A 26884-nucleotide genomic window follows, 5' to 3' on the forward strand; every position below is an offset into this window, starting at 1 on the left:
CCTGACAGCTGACTTTACCAATACAGTTTGTCTCTTGATTTCCTGGCTGCTGTACCAAGGACGTTGATTGTGGAGCCAGGCAAATTAAAGCTGTTAACAAGCTCTATCTCTTCACTATCTATCTTAATGCTGCTAATCGACCCAGTGGTGAGAATCTTTGTTTTCTTAATGTTGAGCTTCAATCCATATTTTCTCTTTCTCTCTCTCTCTGTTTGTGTGTGTGTGAATAATTAGAATAAGCATTTCATATCAAAGTATACAATTCTCATTTTATCTCCTATTCAAATACAAAATTCTTTAGTGTTGTAAAGTGAATTATTTGCATACAGAAAAAAGCATTTTAAAATTTCACAATTGATAAAAAGTACTATATTAAAAGTGATATATGATAGCATATTATGATTATTACAGGAATCCAGAATTAAGGTTGCACAGTCGAGTGCATTTGGGGTGGAGGGGGGGAGGGTCGGGGTCGGGGGGATTGTATACCAACTAAGAAGTTTATCTTTTGCTTTTCAAAGAGAGGAACGAACTGGGGGGAAACGAACTGGGGGGAAGGCGGGTAAAGAAAAAAGTGCAACAATAAATGAATGAAAATCCAAAATCTCTGTAAATGTTCATTAAAATTAATAAAATAAATTTTAAAAAAGGACTATATTGTTTCTTTCTCCTACGGGTGCATGAGTATTGTGATATTACTTAGGAATGAATATTCTAATAGAATACTTAGCACCAACACATCCCATAATGTAGAATAACACTTAAATTTGTAGAGGGAAATAGGAAGCAAGTTATTTTAATTCAACTGAAAAAGTTACTCTAGCTGCAAAATGGATGTGGGTATCTGACTTCTAGTCTTCAAGATCTTTGAGGAGTTTTTGCTGAGCACTTCACAGAAATTTCTGACTACCTGAAAGTGTAATCAGTGCTATGGAAAAGGCTCTGACTTGCTGGGTAACCATAGGGCTCTCAGTTCCAGCTTTTCTTCTGTACATCTGTTACTCTCAGCACTTGGTCGTGGTGACTGTGCTAGAAATAACATTTTTAAAGTGGAAATTTGTTATTTTGGTCCGTTTGACATCTTCACTCTCTTTGTTAGATGGGCGTGAGGACCCATCTAAAAGAAAAAAGGAAAAAAAAAGCCAAGAAACACTAGTAAACACTAGAAACTTAGAGACTCACAGAAAGAATAACATGTCTGATGCTCTGATTTGGACTTTCAGTTCCCCAAACTGTGAGAAAATAAATTTCTGTTCTTGAAAGGTACTCACTTGTAGTTTTTGTTATGGTAAGTAATAGTGTGGGTCAGTGAAAGAGAGGAAGGCCATCAACAAGATGAACAGACACAGTGACAGCTGCTATGAGTTGGAGCATGGTGGAGATTGTGAAGGGGCTCAATTTGTTTGTTGTCCAAAAGGTTGCTAAGAGTGATAGTCAATCTCACCTAATAACGACAGCTAACTAAGCTCTTTGGTAAGAGAGCCTTTCTATTTTTTGTGGGAAACACATTATAGGTGGTTAGAATGTGATTTACATTTCCTCCTCTGCTACGCTCAAAGCAGACTGAGTATTTTGGCATAACTGATTTGAGGTAAGTTTCTAATCCTTGTATCGAAGCTCTTAAACACTACTTACAACTGAATAATTCACAGGTCTAGCTATCTTTTCCTGCTAGTGACTGACTGGCCACATCGGCCCACAGTGTGGTACACACCTCTGCCCTTTGTCAGCAAAGCCTAAACTGGGTTAGTCTGGTCTACACTATACAGTAGGTCCTTTTGCGTCACAAAAAGTTAAGGTATGGGGGTTCCTGAAGAAATACCTGTTTCTATGAAATGTGTGTATAACAATCTATTGTTTTAACATTTGCTAGAGTTGAAACAAGATAAGCATGCCAGTGTAATTTGCGAAACATCCATTCCTTATTAATGAAGTAAACAGAGGCATTTGTAAGGAAGCATGATCAGGAACTTAGCAAGCACGTGGATGATTTCCCACCTACATCAGATGAAACATGAAAGAGCAACTCTTAATTACAACCAAATATTAGCTCTGGCTCCTGGGAACTCATCATCCATCTCAAGGTCTATATTTATGAAAATGTAAGCAACGTCTTAAAACATGTTAATTTGTTCTTTGTTTATTTTTTTCCCTGACAGATTAATTTATTCCAAGGGACTTTGGTTCTCAAGCGCTAATATATTGATTGGGCCCATGTACGACATAGCTAACAGCCTGGGGAGGAGATTTTGGTGGAAAACAAAAATCTTTCTTGTAGTTTTCCTTAGGTAATTCACTTCTTACTTATGGGCCCTGGAATGCTTCCAGTTTTCTCTGGATTTGCATCTCTGAAGATCAATGGCTAATTTCATCGGGCTGGCAGTGGGGGAAGCTACAAACACTGCAAAAAGTCCAATTGGGCCATGAGAAAAGTTGTATGTGTGTAGCTGTTTTTTCCCTTTTTTGGCATTTCTTCCTTTCCTGTTAGTAATGTCTTTCCTAGGGTTTCTATGGAAAGGACATTTAGAGAGCAATAAGGATTTGCAGCACTGGTTCTAAAGAAATAATTCTGTGAATGTAAGGAATGCTTTTTACCATTTATGAAGACTGACATTGGGTGGCTTTCAAAGCTTTCATTATTGTATAATTCCACTGGGAAATAAAATTAATGCTAGTGAAATGACATTCTTAAATGTCTACTAGTTACCAGTTCTTTTATATCCCATGTATTGTGCTGGATGTGTAATTTATATATTATACATAACTTGTAGTAAGAGAAAGTACATAGCAAGTCAGTAATGAAATGGGCAACCAAACCCATATGTTCACAAGGCAACCTAATGTTGTATTAATTAGGTAACTATTCTTTATATCACAACAGTATCTGTAGAACAGAATGCCTCCAGAAATACACCTGTTTCCAAATGTTAGGCATTTCTTAAACTTCCTTGGATTTTATCTATAGCTAGCTTTAAAAATGTACCAGTTTAAAACACTACATCAAAAGCTAATGAACTTTAATGATTGCATTTTCCCTTCTGAAAGCAAATTCTTCAAATGAGCAAGCAAATAAAAATAGAATTCTGACACTCTTCAGAATTGCAGATGTCTACAAGCTTTGTACCTTCTCCAAGAATTTCTATCAAATAAAACAAACCTGTTTTATTCCTTGAAGATGCTAAACACACATATTTTTTAGGATGTAATATTGTTTTTAAAAATATGCTAAACAGCAAAAGCCTAATCCTATTCACCACAAATTGCCATAGCTATTATTAGGGGAAAGTGTTAGTTTCTCAGGATAACTGTGGTAAATTGTATTAATCTGAAATAATGATTCCTGTTTCTAAACCCAAGTAATACTGTCAGAAGAAAGATTCCCATCTCCACCTGCTGTATTCAGAAGTGGTCATGTGATTTTTTTTGTGAAATGTAGACTGACATGATGTATATCTTAACTAGAAGTTAGCATGTAATTTGCCATAACTACCAGCAATGATTCAGATGGAAATTGCTACATCAGCCAGGGTTCTAAAATGCAGATAACACAGCCAACTCACAATGATGTAGCATGAGTGAGAAATAAGCCTTAAATGTCTAAAAGCTACTAAAATGTGGATTTATTTGTTATGTTGTACAATCTAATTTATCTTGACAGATACATTAGCTTAATGCATATACTTTATTTATCTATTTGTTAATTTATCCCTTATGAAATCACCATTTTTATAGGTCAAAAATGGATGAATGTCAGCCATCTCAAATGTTTCTACTTAATTGAAGAAAACAGGAATAGTATTTCCTACTTATACTTACCCCTTCTAAATGGTATTACAAGAAGACCATATCTATTAATTTTCTTAAAAAGCATCATAACAGAAGTTAGAATGTTGTTGTTGTTGGTAGGTACCATTCAGTTGAGTATGATTCATAGCAACCATATGAACAAAAGATCTGAACCCTGTTCTATCCTGTGCCATCCTCACACTTCCTGACACACAAGAACCCATTGCAGCAGTCACTATATCAGTCTACCTGGTGAGGTTCTTCTTCTCCTTCGCTGACCCTAAACCATTCCTAACATCATGTCCTTCTCCAAGGAAGAGCCAGCTCTTCATAGCAATAGGGACTAGAAGGAACAGCTCTTCTACAGTTAGAATCGGGGCTGGAATAAATACACATTTATAAATCTATGAGAGTCTCTATTAAATCCATGTATCATTTTCTTGGGATACACTGGTGGGCAATACAGACATAAATCTTGTATTCACAGGGATTTCACACATTCTAGTGATGGAGTTAAACTATAAACAGATAAGCTATTATAAGTTATGAAAAGTGAAACAGTAAAGAGATTTTTGTGGGAGACATCTTCTCTGAAAAAGTAAAAGTTGCGACCTAAAGATGATTGGAATGAGCTATGTAAAGAGAGGTAAAAGGAGGTGGGGAGCTTGCCAAGACAAGGGAATAGCATTTTCAAACACTCTATCCTCAAGGCAAGCAGGGTTGTGTCATCTGCATAACGCAGACTGTTGATAGATCTTCCACCAAAATTGACCCCACATTTCTCCTCATAGAGCCCAGCCTCCCGGAGAATCTGTTCTGCATATATGTTGAAAAGGTATGGAGATAGGATGCATCCCTGGCGTAGGCCCTTCCCAATTTTGAACCATGCAGTGTTCCCTTGCTCTGTTCTGACGACTGCCTCCTGGTCCAAGTATAGGTCAAGGACTGCAGCCTACAATATGGATTGAGGCTCAGTGTCAAGAAGACCAAGATTCTCACCATTGGACCAATTGGCAGCATCAGGATGGATGGTGAAGAGATTGAGATTGTACACAGCTTTAGTTTGCTTGGCTCCACAGTCAACACTCTTGGCACCAGTAGCCAGGAAATTAAAAGGCACATTGCGATGGGAAAGCCTGCTGTTAGGGACCTCTCCAAAGTACTGAAGAGCAATGGTGTCTCTCTGGAGACTAAGGTGCGTTTCATACAGGCCATGGTCTTCGTAATCACTTGTTATGCATTAGAGAGTTGGACAATGACCAAGGAGGATAGAAGGAGAATTGATGCCTTTGAGCTGTGGTACTGGAGAAGAGTATTGAGAATACCATGGACTGCTAGGAAAACAAACAGATTCGTCCTGGAAAGGGTTAAACCGGGTGGCTCCTTGGAGGCAAGGATTCTGAGGCTCTGTCTAACATACTTTGGACATGTTGTGAGGAGGGCCGGTCCTTGGAGAAGGAGATCATGCTTGGGAGGGTGGAGGGACAGCGCAGGAGGGGAAGGCCCTCTGTGAAGTGGATTGATTCAGGGACTGGGAAAATCGGGATGGGAGTGTCAGAGACAGTGCGATTGGCACAGGACAGAGTGGAGTTTAGGGCTGTTGTTCATAGGGTCGCTATGAGTCGCAAGCGACTCGACAGCACATAACAACAAACAACATATCCTCAAGGCAAGATCTGAGCAGTGTAGCTGGACTGTAGTTCAGAAGGGAACTATGATGTGAGAGAAGTTTGGAGACACAGTCTCTGGACAGGCCATTAAGAGGTATAATAGCCATGGATGGAGTTTTTGAGTTTTAAGTACAATAGGAAGCTCCTGAAGGAGAATGGGACAAAACAAAACACAATCAGTTTACATCTTTTAAAAAAGGACACTGTCTGTGATATCGAGCACATACATAAAGGTACAACAGTAGAAGAAAGAAGATCCTTTGGGAGGTTACTGCAGGACTGGTAGCTGTACCAGGGTGAAAAGAAAGGGAGATGAAAATCAAGACATGAGTACCAGTTTGTCATGGATTATGTCATGTTCCCCAGAAATATAAGCTTACTTCTGGTACCTCTGAATGTCTACTTGTTTGGAGATAACATCTTCAGATTCTTTCTGTGAATCTTTATCAAGTTAATATGAGATAATACTGGATTAGGGTAGATCTTAATCCAGTATAAGTAGGGTCTTTATAAAACAAGAGACATAAAGAGAAAAGATGACCATATGACAACAGAGGCAGGGGTTCTGGGAGACAGAGCTCTGAACTAAGGATTTCCAGGAGCTACCAGAAGTTAGAGAGGCATGAAATAAATTATTTCTCTCAAAGTCTTGAGAAAAATTCCACATGGTTGATACCCTGATTATAGATGCATAGCCTTCAGAAAACTGAGACAATAAATGCCCGTTTCCACAACCCACCCAATCTGTGGTATATTGTTAGGCAGCCCTACGAGGCCAATACCAAAACCCAAACCCAGTGCCATCAAGTTAATTTCGACTTGTAGCCACCCTCCATCAGGTCTCTGAAGCTATAGATCTTTATGGCTCCTCTTTCTCCCATGGAGCAGCTGGTAGAGTCACACTGCCAACCTTTGAGTTAGCAGCCTGATGTGTTACATACTATCCTACTAGAACTTCTGTCGACTAATGTAGAGGTCAAGTGAACAGAATTTGCTGATGAGTAGTGATGATAGGGACCAGAGAAGGTTGTGGACAGAATAGTAGGGAGATGTAGAACAAAATTTAAAATAACGAAAATCCAAAATAGACTTCTGGTTGACTAAAGACTGCTGGAGCTCCCAAGAATCAGCCCTTAGACCACCTTCAAATGTGGGGTTGAGCTCACCCCTAGGAATCCCCTTGTAGCCAAACAACTATGTCTATAAAGTAAACTATGGCATTCGTGGGGAGTATACTCTTCATAACAATAATACAAGACCAAAGGGGAAGTGTTTTCCCATACACAAAGCTCAGAGACAGGAGGAGGCAGGAAAGAAGGGCTAATGAATACAGAAAACTCAGGCGAAGTGAGAAGAGTGCAGTTGCATTGAGAAAACCGCAACCAAAGTTACAAAAGAGAATGTATATAAGTTCTTGAATGGAAAACTAAATTTCTCTGTAAACTTTCACCTAAACCACAGTAAAAGAAAGTGGTCACTGATGGATTGGATGTGGTGTGTAAGAAAAAGGAGGTGATTAACAATAAATTTCAAAGTTCTGCTTGAGTAAATGGAGTAACTTACTCAAGTAATTGAGTAATGGAAGGTAGGACACAAAAAAGGATGGCATGGGTTTCTGACACTATAAAAAACATGAAGACTTCAGTTTGGTGTGGAGATGGCCACATCTGACCTTTACCAACTTCACAAAGGGAAACTATCCCCATCAACAACATCAACAACACAAAACCAATTCCCATCAGGTCAGACATGCCCTCCACACTTCCATACTTCTTTCTACTATCTCACCACCAATCCTTCTGCTTTACTGGGTCAAATATCCAATGCAATAACTCACATATCACACAGAAACATATTAGGGAAGTCAAAAGGCTATACAATTCAGTTTAGTAGCAGTGTACAGTCACTCAGTCAGGACAGCTTCCAAAAATTTGTTCGCAGGCATCTCAGCCCTCAGCCTCATGGGTTTAGGCCAGTGTTACAAAGCACTCAGTCCTGCTAATTATGGCTCTCCCCCACCCCCAGTTGTCCAACAAACTTTGGCAAAGGCTCCTAGTTCTGGTTTCACAGGGTAGCAGCCTTAAGGTTTGCTCAGTCTTACATAAGGCCTCTGATTCTCTGCTACACCTGCTCTCATAGGCCTTGGTCTGACTGGCACAAAAATCTCTGGTCCCAAAGGACATACTTCATTCTCATGCTTCTTTTTTTGTTGGTGGTAAGGTTCTCAAATTCTGTTGCTAGATCTGCTCAATTTAATGGCGAGATTAGCCAATTCCCTTCTGGATTGGTGAGACTAGCCAGTTCCTTAGTGGATAAGCCAACATAGCCAGTCAGTGGCTAGGGAATCCATTTTGAACATTTGAAAAACCCCTTATCACCACATGTTGTTGTTGTTGTTATGTGCTGTCGAGTCGATTGCGACTCGTAGCGACCCTACGCACAACAGCCCTAAACCCTGCTCTATCCTGCGCCAACCACACTGCCTCTGACACGCCCATCCCAATTACCCCAGTCACTGAATCAATCCATCTCATAGAGGGTTTTCCCCTCCTGCGCTGTCCCTCCACCCTCCCAAGCATGATGTCCCTCTCCAAGGACCCATCCCTCTGGGCAACATGTCAAAAGTATGTCAGACGAAGCTCCAGAATCCTTGCCTCCAAGGAGTAGCTTGGTTTAATCCTCTCCAAGATGAATCTGTTTGTTTTCCTGGCAGTCCATGGTACATTCAGTACCCTTCTCCAGCACCACAGCTCAAAAGCATCCACTCTCCTTCTGTCCTCCCTAGTCATTGTCCAACTCTCTGATGCATAACAAGCGATTGCAAAGACCATGGCCTATTAACTGAAGTAGAACACACAAAGGGATGACTTGAGTTTCTGATACTACGAAGAAGGAAGACTGCAGGTTTGGATATATTAAGCTTGGAATGCCAGTGAGATATTTGAGTGAAGATGTCAAGTAGGAAGTCAGATATACATGCCTGGGATCCAGAGAAACAATGTAGGCTGGGATATGAGTTTGGGAAATTATCATCATTTCAATGAAATTTAAGTCTGGGGTATAAATGTTCACTAGAAGAAAAAAGTTCTTCTCTGATGCATGAAGAACTCTAGTATTTAAAAGTTTGGTAGGAAACAAAGAATAGTCATGAAGTTGGGAGTCGCCAGGAAATTTCTTATTGAGGCTGAATGGAAAAAAAAAATGAAGATGGTTATTTGTTAACTGCTTCTGAGAGATGGAGTAAAAAAAGGACAGAGAGGATCTGGAATCCTGGAAGTCTTCTGTGACCCTGAAAACTTGTGCTAGGGAGTGGGGATCCAAGTGGGTCTGTAGAAAAAGACATACAGGCAGGATATACAGTCAAAGAATTGCAAGACATTTGGCTAAGAAGGAGTTAAGAGAAGATGGGTGAGGAGGAGATAGCAGACCGTCCAGCAGGTTTTCAGAGGCAGTGAATCACATAGGAGGAGATCGATCATCCTTCTCATACAGAGCAGCTGGTAGATTCAAACCGCATGCTTTTAAGAATGCAGTGCAGCTTCTTAACACTAGCCACCAAAGTTCCATATTATTTAAAATGAACTTTTGAGATTCTTAACAGCTTCAGCTTGCTTGGCTTCATAATCAACACTCTTAGTGCCATCAGCCAGGAAACGAAAAGACAAATTTAACTGTAAAAATCTGCTTTTAGGGACATCATTAGAGTACTGGAGAGCAATAATGTCTGTCTAGAGACTAAGGTGTGCCTGATCCAGGCCATGGTCGTCACAATTTCTTGCTATATATCTGAGAGCTGGACAATAACTAAGGATGGTTGAAGAAGAATTGATGCCTTTGAGTTGTGGTGCTGGAGGAGAGTATTGAATAGATCATGGATTCCTAAAAGAAAAACAAGTCTGTTCTGGAGAGGGTGAAATCAGGCTGCTCCTTGGAGGCAAGTATTTTGAAGCCAGTCTCACATAATTTGGGCACCAGTAGGAATCAGTCCTTGGAGAGGGACATCAAGCTTGGAAGGGTAGAGGGACAGCACAAGAGAGGAGGATGTGGATTGAGTCAGTGACTAGGGTGATAGGGATAGGCGTGTCAGATAATGAGGTTGGCTCGAGATAGAGCAGATTCACAGCTGTTGTATATAGAGTTGCTATGAGTTGCAAATGACTTGTTGGCACATAACAACACAACATGAAAATCTTAAGGAGTCCAGTGATGCAATTAAAATAAGCTCGATTGCTAACTGAAAAGTCAGCAGTCCAAATCCACCAGCAGCTCCTTGGGAGACAAAACTGGTGATCTGCTCTCATAAATGTCCCGGCATAGGAAAGCTATGGCAGTTATAAACTGTCTGGAGGATCGCTGTAAGTCTTAATGGTATACTACCACAACATGAAAATCCTCTAACTGCTTGTTTACGTGGATTGTTTTCTATCAGCAGAAATGGAACTCTGAGAACTAGTTAACTAGTTAAAATCTTGCACACCTGGTGCATGTGGACGCTTTCTGAAATATCTTATTCCTCACCTTCTGGGTTTTCTGATATTTTTGGAAGGTGTTTATCTGTGCCATCTAAATTAATATAGCTTTTCTATCCTTGCATTACAATTTTGTCCCTTAAATTTTGAAAGATATATAGTCATTGAGGGATGTTATGTTTAAGAGGGCTTTATTTCCCAGCCCCCTGACTCCTGAATGCTGACCTAGTTGGTTTCTGTAGCTCTTGATGATGTTCATTTCCCTCTTATCTGATAAGTTAATAAATGAGGGCAAAAATTCATTACAAATTTTCATTTAAAAACCTCTAATTAACATTTTTAATTGAAAAATACATATATTTTATGATTTGAGGCAATCTTAAATAGTACATAAGATGGCAGAATGAAACTAAGTCCTCACCAGAACTCCAGTTTTTGCTGTAGAGGAAATCGTCACCCACCGTATTCTGTGAAAACATTCTCTTTGTATATAATTCTAAAAGATCCTCAGTGGTGCTTTGGTTAAGAGTTCAGCAAGGTCAATGGTTTGACTTTACCAGCAGCTCTGCAGCAAAAATGACCAGGCAATCTGCTCCCCCTAAAGATTACGGCTAAGGATACTCAACTAGGGGGGCCCGTGGGATTTCTATCAGTCCTACTCTACCTGACAGCACACTAGAAGGAAACTCCTCCAATGTGAACATATGTATTATACTTTGTTTGCTTTTAAATAGACATATTAAATATGGAATACATATAGATATAATGCATTCTTTTTTATGTTATGATAGAGGGGATACAAAGAGTCAATGTAGAATTGTCAGCCAAAAGAATTGGCTGACACAGAAGAATTTCATGAAAAAACACTTAATCAAAAAGCAATGATGAGGAAGGAGGAAGTTCAAGCTGCCCTAAAGGAATTTACAAAAAAATAAGGCCCCAGGAATTTATGCAATACCAATTGACACCACCATGCATGTGCTCACCAAGTTGTCCCAGGAAATCTGGAAGAAAACTACCTGGCTAACTGACTGGGAGAAATCCATCTTTAGTACCATTCCAAAAAACGATGACCTGACTGAATGTGGAAATTATTGAACTATATCACTAATATCATATGCAAGCAAAATCCTGCTGAAGATTATCTTAAACCAACTGAAACACTAGATTAACAGAGAACTGTCAGAAGTGCAAGCTGGATTTAGAAGAGGCCATGCCACTAGGAAAATCATTGCCAATGTCAGATGGATCTTGGCTGAAAGCAGAGTACCAGAGGAACGTCTATCTGCATTTCATTGGCTACACAAAGGCATTTGACTGTGTGGATCACAACAGATTGTGGCTAACCTTGAGAAGAATAGGAATACCAGAACACCTGATTGTGTTTGTGAGAAATCTGTACTTAGACCAGGAAGCAGTCCTCAGAACAGAGCAGGGAAACACTGCACGGTTAAAAAATCAAATCAATAAGGTGCGGGGGGGGGGCGGATTGTGTACCAATGAGGGAGTTTTTCTTTTGCTTTTCAAGGAGAGGAGCAAATGGGGGGGAGAGGGGTTTGTGCGGGGAGAAGGGTGCAACAATGAATGAATGGAATTCCAAAATCTCTGTAGATGTTCATTGAAATGAAAAATAAACAACCTAAATAAAAAAAAAATCAATAAAGTAGATCATCCGGGTTGTGTCCTGTCTCCACACCTTTTCAATCTGCATGCAGAACAGATCATTTAGAAGGCTGGACTTTATGAGGAGGAATGCAGCATCATCAACAACCTATGTTATACAGATGATACAACTTTTCTGGCTGAAATGGAAAAAGATCTGAAGCGTTTACTTCAGAAGGTCAAGGACTGCAGTTTTCATATTGAAAACTCAACAGCAAGAAATAAAAGGCTCTTACCACTGGGCCAATTAGCAGCATCATGATAGTTGGAGAAGAGACTCACATTGTTAACAATTTCAGCTTGCTCGGGTCCACAATCAACAACACCCATGGAAACAATATCAGTCTAGAGACTAAGATGAGCCTGATCCAGGCCATGGTCTTTACAATTACTTGATATGCATCAGAAAGCTGGACAATGACTAAGGGTGACAGAATTGTAGCCTTTAATTGGTGGGGCTGGAGAAGAGCATTGAACATACCATGGACTACCAAGAGAACAAACAGGTCTGTCTCAGAGAGGATGAATCCAAGTTGCTCCTTGGAGGCAAGGGTTTTGAAGCTCCATCTGACATACTTTGGGCATGTTGCCAGGAGGGCCAGTCCTTGGAGAAAGACATCATGCTTGGAAGGATGAAGGGTCAGTGCAGGAGAGGGAGACCCTGGATGAGATAGGTTGACAAATTAACTGGGCTGATGGAGGTAGTAGGTGTGTGGGTGTCAGTGAGATTGGCTTAGGATAGGGCAAGTTTCAGTTATTGTGCATAAGGTCGCTATGAGTCACAGGTGACTCGATGGCACATAACAAGTATTGCTGAGTTGGAAACAACTCATAGTGGACTCTCCAGTGGGTTTTCAGAAGCAGTAAATCACATGGGAGGTGACTGCTCATCTTTCTCTAATGGAGCAGCTGACAGTTTTGAATTGTGAGCCTTTGGGTTGGCACCACAACTCCTCACCACTAAATCACCCAAGATCCCTTATTTTTTATGTCGTATTGCATAATTTAAGGAAGCTCTGGTGGCCTGGTGGTAAAAAGCTGTGCTGCAATCCTGAAGACACATGGTTTGAATCCACCAGCTGCTCTGTGGGAGAAGGATGGGCAGTTTCTTCCTGTACAAATAACTGCCTTTGAAAACCTGCTGGTGGGTCAGCTCTGGTTCAGTTCTGACTCAATGGTACACAACAACAACTGCCTCCATAATGTAACAAGCTCTCTATTGATAAACATTTCTGGTTTTTTGAACATTTTAAAATTTTTATTCCAGAATTTTCTTAAATTGTTATACAAAACCTTTGCCTCAAATGATAAAAAAACCTTTACTTAATTCTGTCCATTAAAATCACTGTCATCCCAAATCCCAAAGAAGGTTGGATGAGAGTGATTGCTATTTTCAGATTTTGTGGTAATGAGAGATGATTGATGTTTTTGTGACTATTCCATCTAGGACATTTGGGGATTTCTACAACTCTGCCTTTAATGACACAGAAGTAACAGAGAAAAACACATTAAAGTTTCAATATATTTAGGAAAAAAAGTTCTTTAGAATAAAGAGAAAAGCTTATGGGTTAACAAATGGCTTACAAAGCAAGTGCATGGTGCTTTTGTTTGTGGTAAAAGATAATAGATTTCTTTTTTCAAAATGGTCTGGCCTAGTGCAGGAAGCCGCACTACAATCCCAGAGGTGCATGGTTCAAATCCACCTGATGCTCTGCTGGAGAAGAGATCTGATTTGGTGGTACACATACAAAAATAATAAAATTTTTAAAAAAATTTGTTTTAAAAAACCCCAAAGATGGTCACGTTTTCTTGCATACTTCATATTACATGGGCAATGAAAATTTTCTATTCTCAACAATATTATTACTTTTATTTGGGGAATGTTATTCATGGGTCTAATTAATGTATCATAGAGTAATTAAAATTCCCACCAGTCATTCTGCTATCACCAGTTGTTTGGAAGATGTGTTTCTAGGCCAAGCAAGTGGAGTGTTTAGACTGGAAACATAAAATCTGATTGTCAAGCCAGTTTTTAAAGATTTTTGTCTTTTATCCTTTTGGCTCTGGGGAGCTATTGAAGCTTCTGATCAGGTGAATAGTTTTAAATAATTGACCTAGAAGAGGCATGTAGAGCGAATTAGAGAGAAACAGAGAGATGCGCAAAGGGCACCTGACTGAGGGGGTAGAAGTGGCAGTGAGGACTACAGAAACAAATGTGCAGAGGACACAAGAGTGGGTCTTAACACTTTTACCTGCCTTAACCCACTTCCATTAATAAGCAGTGTTTCATTCTTTAGTTTAAAAAAATGCTTAGGAAGCCCAAATGAAAAAGGCTAAGCCATTGAAATGTCTCAACAAATCATTGAAGTATATATATAAACAAGAAAAAAAATGCCTTCTGAGATTTCTATTGATTACACTGGAAGTATTGCTGTTATGTTCTTACATGAGCACTTTCCATGAGCCATTACTAGAATAAACCGGCAAGGAAAGACCTCCACAAGGGAAAACAGTCGATATTGATGGTTGACTTATGAAGTTAATAACTTCTGCTAGATAAATCTAGATTATTTAAAGATAAATGGTTTAAGAATAGTTATTTTCAATCTAAACACATAAAAATACTTTCACATGAGAAAAGAAAGCTTACATAAGTATGTAATCATGGTGATGGAAAAGATCCAAGCATGAGATCAAAAGCAGACACTTGGAAAGAAAATATCCAATTGACTATATGTAATTATAAAAAAAAACCCCAAACCCCAAACACTGCAAAGCCATTTAGAAGTAAAAACTACAACAACTTCAACAAGAAAACACTCAAAGCAAAATTAAAAGGAAATAAAGAGGAAAAAAAAATATGTTGCATCTATATCTAACAACAGACCACTAAACCAGATATAAAATAAGCTAATATAAACTTTGAGTAAAAAAGTATATCCTACTGGTAAGCATGCAGGCAAGATTCTGCTGAAGATTATCCAAAAACGACTGGAACAGAACATCAGCAGAGAACTGCCAGAAGTCTAGGCTGGGTTTAGAAGGGGTTGTGGTACTAGGGATATTGTAGCTGGATCTTGGCTGAAAGCAGGGAGTACCAGAGGAATGTATATCTGTGCTTCACTGATTAGGCAAAGGTGTTACACTGTGTGGACCATAACAAACTGTGGCTGACTCTGAGAAGAATGGGAATCCCAGAACACTTGATTGTGCTAATGTGAAACTTATACTTGAACCAAGAGGCAGTCATCGGAACAGAGCAAGGAAACACTGCATGGCTCAAAATTGGGAAGGGTGTACCCCAGGGATGTGTCCTGTCTCCATATCTTTTCAACCTATATGTAGAACAGATTATCCAGGAGGCTGAGCTCTATGAGGAGAAATGTGGGGTTAAGATTGGTGGAAGATCTATCAACAATCTGCGTTATGCAGATGACACAACCCTGCTTGCTGAAACTGAGGAGGACCTGAAGCATTTGCTGCTGAGCGTCAAGGACTGCAGCCTTCAATATAGATTGAGGCTCAATGTCAAGAAGACAAAGATTCTCACCACTGGACCAATTGGCTGCATCAGGATGGAGGGTGAAGAGATTGAGATTATTCATAGCTTTAGTCTGCTTGGCTGCACAATCAACACTCCTGGCACCAGCAGCCAGGAAATTAAAAGACATATTGCGATGGGAAAGTCTGCTGTTAGGGACCTCTCTAAAATACTAAAGAGCAACGGTGTCTCTCTGGTACAGACCATGATCTTTGCAATCACTTGTTATGCGTCAGGGAGCTGGACAATGACCAGGGAAGATAGAAGGAGAATTGATATTTTTGAGCTTTGGTGTTGGAGGAGAGTGTTGAGCGTGCTAGGAAATCAAACAGATTCATCCTAGAGAGGGTTAAACTGGGCTGCTCCTTGGAGGCAAGGATTCTGAGGTTTCGTCTGACATATATTGGACATGTTGTAAGGAGAGTCTGGTCCTTGGAGAAGGACATCATGCATGGGAGGGTGGAGGGCAGGCGCAGGAGGGGAAGGATTGATTTGGTGACTGGGGCAATTGGGATGAGTGTATCTGAGACAGTGATATTGGCACATGACAGAGCAGAGTTTAGAGCTGTTGTACATAGGATCTCTATAAGTCGCAAACAACTCAACGGCACATAACAACAACAACAACATTGGTAAGCATGGATAGCATCCACTTCCTAAACAACATGGCTCCAGAAACTCTATGAACTTTGGTAAATGTCAATAGTCATAGAGGAGCTTCAGGCCTTTTGTTCATAGGGTTGCTATGAGTCGTGTTCAACTTGAGAGCAATCAACAACAACAAACAACAATTGATGTTTTATTCGGAGAATGATTCAAACTTGACACACTTTTCAAAGCATCTTTCATATGATGTAAAGGTGGCCAGTGAAATGGAGGGTACCAGGGTTAACAGGATTATATGCTTTAGCTTGGTATAGTAGTCCTATCTATGGAGCTGTAAGGAAGTTGTCGTTCTTAGGTGCCATCGAATTCAACTCCTTGTGACTCTATGAACAACAGATCTGAACCCTGTCTTATCCTGTGCCATTCTCACAATCTCTGACACAGTAAACCTCATTGCTGCCATCCACCTGGTTCAGGTTTTCCTCTCCTTCACTGTCTCTCCACCTTTCCAAGCATGATGTCCCTCTCCAAGGAATAGCCTCTCCTAGCAACTCTGCTAGCAGAGAGTTGTTCAGGTCTTAGATGCATATCATCTCTTGCTCAACTCTCAGATGTGTAGCAGGTCACTGAAAGATCATGGCCTGAATCAGATGTACCTTTGTCCTCAAACTGACATCATTACCCCTCAGTAATTTGGAAAGGTCTCTGACTGCAGACTTTCCCAGTGCAATACACCTCTTGATCTCCTGACTGCTGATATCAAATGTGTTGATTTTAGTAAGTCATTTAGTAAGATGCAGTCATTGACGGTCTCAATCCTTTCTCCATCCATCATGACACTGCCTGTCAGTCCAGTGGGGAGTATTTTTGTTTTCTTGATGTTCAGATGCCATCCATGTTGAAGGCTGCAGTGTTTTTACCTTCTGCAGCAAGTATTTCAAGTCCTGCTCACTCTCAGCAAGCAAGGTTGTGTCATCTGCATAACAAGGGGTTATTGATGAATCTTCTTCGAATCCTGATGCCATATTCTTCATATAATCGAGGTGTTTGAATAATTTGCTCAACATATAGATTAAATAGGTATGGAGAAAGGATACAACACTTTTACACACCTTTCCTAATTTTAAACCATGCAGTATTCCCTTTCTCTGTTCACACAACAGCCATGAGGTCTAAATATAGGCTTTACATAAGCACCATCAAGTATTCTGGAATTCCCATTCTTAATATTAGTTATAACTTGTTATGATGCATACAGTCAATTGCCTTTGTATAGTAAACAAACATAAATAGACATTCTTCTGGTGTTTGCTTTCAGCCATGTTCCATCTGACATCAGTAATTAGATCTCTGATGTCCTGGCCTCTTTTAAATCCAGCTTGAATGTCTGGAAGTCCTCTGTCTATGCATCGTGTTAGCAATTTTTCAATAATCCTCAGCAGTATTTTGGTTGCATGTGATAGTAATTATATTCTTAGAAAAATTTCCACATTCTGTTGGATCACCTTTCTTGGGAATGGGAACAAATATAGATCTCTTCCAGCTACCCAGCCAGGCAGCTGTCCTCTAAATTTCCTGGCATAGACTGGTGAGCAAGTCCAGTTTCAAATGACACCTGTATTTCGAAACACTTCACTTGCTATCCCACCTGTTTCTGGGGCCTTATTTTTTGCCAATGCCTTCAGTGCAGCTTGAATTTCTTCCTTCATTATCATTGGTTCTTGATCATATGGAATTTCTTTAAATTTCAGTATTGGCTTTTTTTGGTTACAATAACTGTATGTATTGCCTCCATCTTCTGTTGATATTTCCTGGATCATTCAAGATTTTCCCCATAGCATCCCTAAGTATTGCAACTCGAAGTTTGAATTTGTTTTCAGCTCTTTCCGCTTGAGTAATGCAGAGCTACTTCTTCCCTTTTTATTCTCCAATTCTAGGTCTCTGCACATTCTATTATAGTAGTTTGCTTCCTGAGCTGCCCTTTGAAATCTTCTGTTCAGCTCTTTTATTTTCAACATCTCTTGCCTTTGTTTTGGCTTCTCGACACTCCAGCGCAATTTTCAGGGTCTCTTCTGACATCCATTTTGGTCTTTTCTTTCTCTTCTGTCTTTTTAGTGACCTTTGATCTCTTCATGGATGATGTTCTTATCTCCTCCCACAACTCACCTGCGATAACAGAAAGATGACAGAAGGACTATGGATGACAGAAGAATTAATGCCTTTGAAGTGTGGTGTTGGAGAAGTGTGCTGAAGATCCCATGGACTGCCTAAAGAACTAATAGGTAGATTTTGGAGAAGGTGTAGCCAGAGTGCTCCTGCGAGGCAAAGATGATGAAGCTTCATACTTTGGACATGTGGTTAGGGAAAGTTATTCCTTGGAAAGGGATATCATGCTTGGAAAGGTGAAGGGGCAGTGAAAGATAGAAAAACTCTCAACCAGGTGGGTTTACATGGTGACTACAGCAATGGGTTTGAGTGTGTCAGAGATTGTGAGGATAACACAGCGTTAATAAGATCGGTTGTTCACAGGGTCACTATGAGTTGTACTTGATTCATTGGCACCTAACAATAGCAGCTTGTCCAAAATATATGATACAAAGCTTAATCATCTTTGCTTCTAAAGATCACTCTAGCTTCACCTTCTTCAAGACATACATATTTGTTCTTTTAGCATTCTACAGGATATTTAGTATTCTTCTCTAACACCACAGTTCAAAGGCATCAATTCTTCTCCGCCATCCTTATTCATTGTCCAGCTCTCAGATGCATAGCAAGTGACTGAAAAGACCATGGCCTGAATTAGGCTCTCCTTAGTCCTCAAATTGACATCACCACTTTTAAGAATTTGGAGAGGTCCCTGACCACAGACTTTCCCAATCAATCTCTTCATCTCTTGAATATTGATTCTTGTATTGATTGTGGATCTAAGTAAGATGAAGTTGTTGACAATTTCCATCTTTTCTCCATCTATCATGATGCTGCTTATTGGTCCAGTGGTGAGAATTTTTCTTTTCTTGATGTTGAGATTTTATCCATATTGACAGATGTTGCATTTAATCTTCTGCCCTAAGTACTTCAAGTCCTACTCAGTTTCAGCAAGCCGGGTTATGTCATATTCATAATGAAGGCTATTGATAAAAGGAAGATGAAGATTATGAACATAGGAAAAGAAGATGTTCTTGTAGAATGAAATGAAGATAAACTTGCTGCCTTTAAATCAGTTCTGACTCATAGGAACCCTCTACTGGATTTCTGCAGCTATACTCTTTTTTTAAAAAAAATTTATTTTATTAATTTTAATGAGTATTTACAGAGATTTTGGATTTCCATTCATTCATTGTTGCACTTTTCTCCTTGCTCAGCACCCACCCCCAGTTTGCTCCTCTCTTTGAAAAGCAAAAGAAAAATTCCTTCTTTGGTATACAATCCCACCCCCACCCCCTGCACCTCTCTCACTGCCCCAAGTACACGCCACTATGCAATCTTAATTCTGGGCTCTTGTGATAACCATAATACCTTATCATATATTGTGCAGCTATACTCTGAATAGGAAAAATATGCCCAACTTTCTCCATAGAATGGCTGGTGGATTTGAACTACTGACTTTTCATGTCAAAGTATGAAAAAGACCCAGTTAGCGCTTTATTGTGATCCTTAATTTAAGTAAAAACATGTCATGACTTGAGGCATAGAGATGTAGAAGAAATAATCCTGCTCTTAATAATAATTGTAATAATACAGTATTATAGTTTATTAGGTACTTGATTCTTAGCTTAACTGTGTATATAGATTATTTAATTATCACAGACGCTCTTTATTGACTTTTACAGACTTAAGTATTGAAGCTCAGAGAATTGAAACCCTTTGCCCAAGTTCATATAGCTAGGCAATGCCTGGGTGACTCGAATGTGGGTCACTTGACTCCAGAGCCCACATTGTCACAATGTGTCTCTGTTGTACATCTTACCTGGCCAGGCCTCACCAACTGCTAGACCATATTTGGTCCCAAGGGTGGTTTTTAGGGGAGGGACTACAGTTCTGTATTTCTGTACATGGATTTCCAAGAGCCATAAGACATTAGACCAAACTGTTAAGTCTACGAGAAGAGTGGCCACAAAATAAATGAGCATTCTGGGCCTTCAGATGACTCCAATCTTGCTTTGCAGTGAACAAACTGTTCTCTGTTTATTCAGATGGAGTCAGGCTATGGTGCCAAGCACTGTACATTGCAGGGGAATTCGTCTGTGAGGCCCTTTGATGTCACATGCATCCCAGGAACACGCAGCTCAAATGAGGAGAGCTGCTTTGTGTTTATGCTCCTAAACAGAACCATTTGAGTACACAAACCAGAAGACCTGGTCCGGGAGCACTGCATTTTCTCCAATAGAGTGATTCATTGCTAACGTCTTCATTTTGGACACTGCCGTTGAATGTGGAGCCATATGCTTTAAATTAAAAGCACACTAAGCAAATCACAAGTTTCTCAAGATGGTGCTTAAAGTCTGCTTTGGCATCTGCTGGTTGCCAAAAGGCCCATATGATCCTGTAATTTAACAACAAATATTTCTGCAAAATCAATCATTTAAGCTGTCCCCAAATGCTATGATTATGATGTTTAGATGCTGTGCTAAGAAATACGTTGCACAACTAGAGTCCTTCAGAATTGTTTGTTCTCTGTGCCAATCTTATCCTGATCTTTTTCTAATAACTTTATTCCAATCTTAGGAAACAAAGCTTTTTAGCAATATTAGCAATAAAGAGCAGATCCACAGAGCCAGAAATGTTGGCAGCAGACCCACCAATAAAAGATATTATTGTATCTACTTGATTAGAAGATTCATTCAACCTGGGTTTAGTACCCAAATAAATCAGGGCCCTTGGTTATAATCATCAGACACCAATTGAGACCATCCAAGGCAAAAAAGACATTTACTGGAAGGAATTCAGGGGCTGACAGAAGTCATGGGGAAGTTAGGTATAGCGTAGACAATAGGCAGGATTATGTACACTTTGAAGGCCGGGCACTGGAAACAGGCCTGTCTGTTGCTTCTCTGAAAACTCCAACCTGCGCCATGTCTTTGAATGGTTGGCTCAAAGCAAGGATCTGGGACAATAATAGCTTGGCAGGGCCCAAGGGCTTTGTCCATGGCAGTAGTATGATGGAAGAGAGGGAATGGCTTCTACTTCCCATCTAGACAATGAAGAACTTCCCTAAGGGATATGGGTATTAGTAGCAAGACAAGGTAGGTATTATACAGCCCACAATTCTGGCACTATTATCCCAAAATGGTGTACTTGCCCCAGCCACATTTTACTGCTTAAATAGAAAGATGTATATTCAGAGAACCAATTGTGAAGGTCACAGAAGAGGTGAGAGTAGAACCCAGGACCTCATTAGCAGGGAATAGCAAGTGAAGAAACTAATTTTCTAATGGAATATAAGCTTATTTAAGTGGTCTATTAGCCACTGAGTATGTATTAAGGGGGCTCTGATGGCTTAGTGGCAAGGAGTTGTGGTGCCAACACAAAGGCACATGGTTCCAATCCACCAGTTGCTCTATGGGAGAAAGATGGACAACTGCTTCCTGTGTGATTTACTGTCTCTGAAAACCAGTTGGAGGGGCAGCTATGTATTGGTTCCAACTCGATGGTATAGAACAACAGTGGCTGTTCAGTATATGTTAATAATGGCTTCTGAAGCCTATTTGTTTTAACAGATGCCTTCTACAAAATGAACAGTTTTTTATCCTCTTTAAGGGTCTTTTCCAGGGCCTTATAAGGCCAAGAAAAGTGTTTGGAATAGTGGTCATTGAAGGGCACACCTTGTGGTATTAAGATGATTCTAACTCTTAGAGATACTATGGACAAAGTAGAACCACCCTGAAATGGAAAAATTTCAAAGCTGTAAATTTTGTGTTTTAGGGGAATCACATAGACTTTAGCTTTACTCTAGTCATTTTTTCTTTTTTTATTTCTTTTTTTCAGTGCTATAAATCTTTATGAATAGCCTATCATATTTTTCTCCCTCAGAGCCACTGGGTGGGTTGGAACCTCAAATCTTTAGTTTAGCAGCCCATCTCTTAAGCCACTTAACTACCAGATCTCTTGTCTCAGATCAGAAGAATGAAAAAGAACAGAAGATGTTTATTTAGTTGAGCTGTTCTTCTCTGCAAGTCTTCTGGGATGGAGAAAACACATATTCAGAATTAAGAAATTTCATGGCCAAATCAAGCCCAATTAAGAGTGTTTGGTAATGCTTAGGTATGTGGAATAGCTAGAAACAGTGTTCTGCACAATTTATGTCATACTCTGAGGCCCATTTGAACTGAGGTAAAAGCAAGTACAGATGCAGTGGGAGCAGGGGTTGAGGGACACCAGAGAGATCAGCAGGGGGACCTTCCACAGAGGGACCACATATGATGTGAGAGCTGAGCACTCCGGAGCCTGCCTGATATTTGGCCTAGTACCTGGAATTCCCAACCAAATGGTAGAAATAGGGCTGTTTGGATTATTCTTAATGTTTCAACAAACCCAGCCTGAATCATAAATAAACAGGCTAATTACAACTTCACATCCTCCCCCACCTTTTGGCCTAAAATGAATTCCTTTGATACAGTGACATCGACTCCATCATGCTGGTTGAGTTAAATCCTAATGGGGACCACTGCTTTAGTTAATAAAGTGAAAAAAAATTGAATAAATAAACTATAGGAGCAGTGGTGGCCTAGTGGCAAGAAGTTGTGTTGTAATCCCAAAGCATGTGGTTCAAATCTACCAGCTGCTCCACAGGAGAAGGATGGGCAATCTCCTCCTGTGTAATTAACTGTCTCTGAAAACCTGATGGAGGGTCAGCTAAGGGTTGGTTCTGATTTGACAGTAAACAACAACAAATAAATTGGTACTCTTGGTAGAGACCATAAATTTAAAAATATAGTATCTATAATAATTGAGAAAATGATAATTGTTGGTAAGGGTTGATAACTCCTGGATTAATTTATTCTGATTAACAAAGGTCTCCACTAAAATACAGCTAGAGAAAGATCCATGAGCAGCAGCAACTGCAGAGGCCTCATTCATGAATTAAATGAGCTGAGAAGGTGGCAAGGACTGAGGTGAGAGTGAGACAAGAGGCCTGGAAGGTCCAAGTGTCATGTTCTTTGGAGCGGGGGGATCCTCTATATCTAGGAATATCATGAAAGCACTGTGCTCACTCACTCAATGCCATCAAGTTGGAACTGACTCAGAGCTGACTCTCCAGCGAGTTTTCAGAGGCAGGAAGTTACATGGGAGGAGACTGCCTATCTTTCTCCTGAGGATTTGAACTACATACCTTTGGGTTGGCAGCACAATATTTACCCATTAGGCCACTAGAGCATTCCTTTGGGACCACCTAGAAAGTAATATTAAATCATAATCAATCTTTCTCTTTCACACACACACACACACACACACACACACACACCCAGTCAATAATGAGTTGCTGTGGAACTGATTCTGACTTGTGGAGATTCCAAATATATCAGAGTATAATTGTACTCCATAAGTTTGTCAGTTGTTGATTTTTTTTTTTAAGTATAATACCAGGCCCATCTTCTGAAGCATCCCTACAACCTTCTGTCTAGCAGTTCATTTGTACCACTCAGGGATGCCAAACCAGGAGATGGGGGACAAAATTGTAGAATGAATGTTAATAATGGGCACTACTTCACAATTTAGTCTTATTTCTCTAAAGCTGTACCAGACAATTCATCTTTCTGGTGGCTGTGAGGTTATTGTCAACCATCTGTCTATCTTTAGTTAAGGCAGTAGTGCAAGAAATACTGTCAAGTTTTGGTATGCTTCCTAAATTTCTGGGGGCTGACTGGCCTAAGTGATTAGTATATATCATGTCTAGTCCTCACCACAGTCCTGCAATGTGGTGTTTATTATTTCTATTTTGCAGAGATGAAATTTTTTTCTTGGAAGGTTAAATGACTCTGCCAATACCCTATGACTGGTCTATGTCAGAGCAAGTTGTGGATTTTGACCACTAAGGCATGAGAATGGCATAGTCCATAGGGAGCTGAGCTATGAACCACTTGTCTGGCAGGTTGAATCCACCAGCTGTTCCATGGGAGAAAGATGGGCAATCTCTTCCTTTGTGATTTACAGCCTCCATAAACCCACCAAAGGGTCAGTTATAAGTGGGTTCTGCATCAACAGCAATGAGTGAGAATGATGCACCAGAGACTGTGCATTTCTCAAATTACAAGTACTTTAAGCCTGGGACAGAACTCTGTCCTTAGGCCCTCTCCACACTACACTGTCAGCTAACTCAAATGCAGCCAAAGAGGATTTAAAATTATCTTCTATGCCCAGAATTGGGCTGCTTTCAGTAAAATAGAAAAGTGGTGAAGAGGCAAGAGTCTAGTCCAGCAATAAGTGTATGTGTGTGTGTGCGTGCACACACTAGGAGGCAGGGCTGCTGTACCCGGACAGACAGAGCAAAGTAAAGTGTGAATGGCTAGAAGGAGGAGCTGAAGGGTTCCAAAACCCTGCTGGGATTGGGCAGAAATATGGAGACCAGGTTTTAACTACAGCGCAGTTTATCTTCAACACCTCTGCCATAAGGCTGGGATATCAGGGCCCTTATAGGATGTACTACTATCAAGCTAATGAATTAACTGCATAAAGGAGCCTGCTTTTGCTTATTCTCCCAATACTCAAGTTTGCTGGAAGAATATTTGTAGGTAGGGAATATTTTAGCTGAAAGTGACAGAAACCAACTAAAATTTTTCTATCCAACTCAAGAAATGTTTACTTGTGTTGATAGAATCAGAGGATGAGCTGGTTTCAGTTATTCAAGGGATTTAAGTCATACAATCTGAATTTTCTCCTTATTGTCCCATCTATCCCTATAGTCCAACTTCCTTTCATGTCTTAGCTCTGTCCCTTCTTCTGACAGTACTCATGTGGCCTTTCCCCATTTGGTAATGATGGTGGAAATGGTCAGGTGGGAGGATGTGTTAGGGGAACAATGAGTCACATATAAAGTCTCAGATATGTGCAACCTGAGGCCTTTGCTCTACCCTAAACCAGTCACTGTAGCCAGGGGATAACTTATTCAAATATCTGGGTTTTATGCCCAGCTCTTTGGTCAGAAGTTTTGCCTACAAGCCTGTCTAAATCATGTGCAGTGTGCATGTATTTATGTGTGAGATTATTTACCAAAGGAAGGAGGATGACATGGTTGGGAAAAGGGAATATGAAAGGTTGCTAGGTTGTTAATACTAACAAGTGCTGGCCATCTTGTTGTTATGAATATCAGAAATTACAATATCAGTGGGTTCTATAAAGTACTATGGATTATCCATTAAAACTGGTCAGAGATTTCATGACAAAGGAAAATCTTACAGATGCTCTTGACTAATGACTACCATGGTGCACATCAGAGAGAGTTGGAAATAAAACAGTGGAAAGCTGAAGCTGCATCATGTTAAAATATATGGAGCTAATTTATTTAAAGACGTGCAGTTCCCTTTTAATTATTTATGATACCTCACAGCACATTGTAAGTGGATCCTGCGTGTTTTGTGAAAATAATGAAGTCTTAGTGCTTGCTGATACTGACGAGGACCTGAAACACTTGCTGAAGAAGGTCAAGGACTGCAGTCATCAATAAGGATTGGAGCCCAACCTCAAGAAAATAAAGATTCTCACCACTGAGTCTATTGGCAGCATCATGATAGACGGTGAAGGGACTGAGATTGTTAATAGTTTCAGTTTGCTTGGCTCTACAATTAAGGCTTTTGGCATCAGCAAGCAGGAAATCAAAAGACGAATTGCATTGGGAAAATTGCTGTCAGGGATTTCTCCAGAGTATTGAAGAACAATGATGTCAGTCTGGAGACTAAAATGCACCTGATCCAGGCCGTAGTCTTCACAGTTACTTGCTATGCATCAGAAAGCTGGACAATGAATAAGGATGATAGACCAATTGATGCCTTTGACTTGTGGTGCTAGAGACAAATATTGAATATACCATGGACTGCTAGGAGAATAAACTGATCTGTCCTGGACAGGGTGAAACCAGGCTGCTCCATGGAGAAAAGGATTCTGAAGCTCTGTCTGACATACTTTGGGTATGTTGCAAAGAAGGACCAGTCCTTAGGAATGTCATGCTTGGGAGGGTGGAAGGACACAGCAAGAGAGGAAGACCTGGGTTGACTCAATGACTGGGTTAATGAGAGTATGTGTGTCAGAGATAATGAGGTTGGTTCAAGACAGAGCTGGGTTGAGAGCTGTTGTACATAGGGTCACTGTGAGTCACAAGCAACTTGAAGGCACATAAAAACATCAACAGGATCTCCCTCAGGTACGTATTTTCTACCTCTTCCTAAGAAGGAGGAGAGAGACAGTGAAAGTTCACATTCGGGTCTGTTAACCTGGATATGTATCTTTTCAGTGTTGATGGGCTGCAAATTCTGATCACAAGGTAAATCATTAATCTGAGCAAGATCATTGCACTTCAGTTTCCTCATTTGTAAAATGGAAATGGCAAGACTATTTTAAAGTTGGCAAGGGAGTAATTAATATATTCAAATATTTAGAAATATTTATTAATCGTACATGATGGTCAAATCTTGTGATGGAAACCAAGCAAATAGCACTAGGACATCTCCAAATGATCCCTACCCTGTATAACACAGAAGGAAATGGTATCCACAAAGCACCTGCACAGAGTCTGGTACACAGTCAACATTCAGCAACTCTTTCCTGTCAGGTCAGAACGGAATTATAGTTGACTCTCTAGCAAGTCTCTGGAGCATATAAATTACAGGCGAGAGGATTACAACTGGTGCATTTGTCAGCAGCACAACTCTCAAGGAACTAGACCACACGAGTGCCCCTCGGTACTTAGTAAGTGTTCAATAGATGTGATTTGCCCTTTCTTTCTAATTTTACCCTTGTAATTGTGGTCGGCGTGTCAGGAGTGAGATTCGAACCCACGCCTCCAGGGGAGACTGCGACCTGAACGCAGCGCCTTAGACCGCTCAGCCATCCTGATGGCGGCCATTGCAAATACATTTTATAAGAGACACAAACGCAGGTTATACACATGGACTTCACCTGATGGTATGCATAGGAATCAGATCGACTACATCTGTGGA

The 26884-nt window shown here is 40.2% G+C and overlaps 1 protein-coding gene and 1 non-coding gene across 2 annotated transcripts in view; both read right to left on the reverse strand.

Annotated features, from left to right (window-relative positions):
• Nucleotides 1-26884, reverse strand: part of MYO3B (myosin IIIB) — a 642969-nt gene that overhangs the window by 38662 nt on the left and 577423 nt on the right. The window lies entirely within an intron of this gene.
• Nucleotides 26699-26781, reverse strand: TRNAL-CAG. The gene has a single exon. It is a non-coding gene; the product is annotated as a tRNA-Leu (tRNA).

The sequence above is a fragment of the Elephantulus edwardii genome, unplaced genomic scaffold, assembly GCF_000299155.1.
Source record: "Elephantulus edwardii isolate Elephantulus edwardi_28Jun2011 unplaced genomic scaffold, EleEdw1.0 scaffold00001, whole genome shotgun sequence".
NCBI lineage: Eukaryota > Metazoa > Chordata > Mammalia > Macroscelidea > Macroscelididae > Elephantulus > Elephantulus edwardii.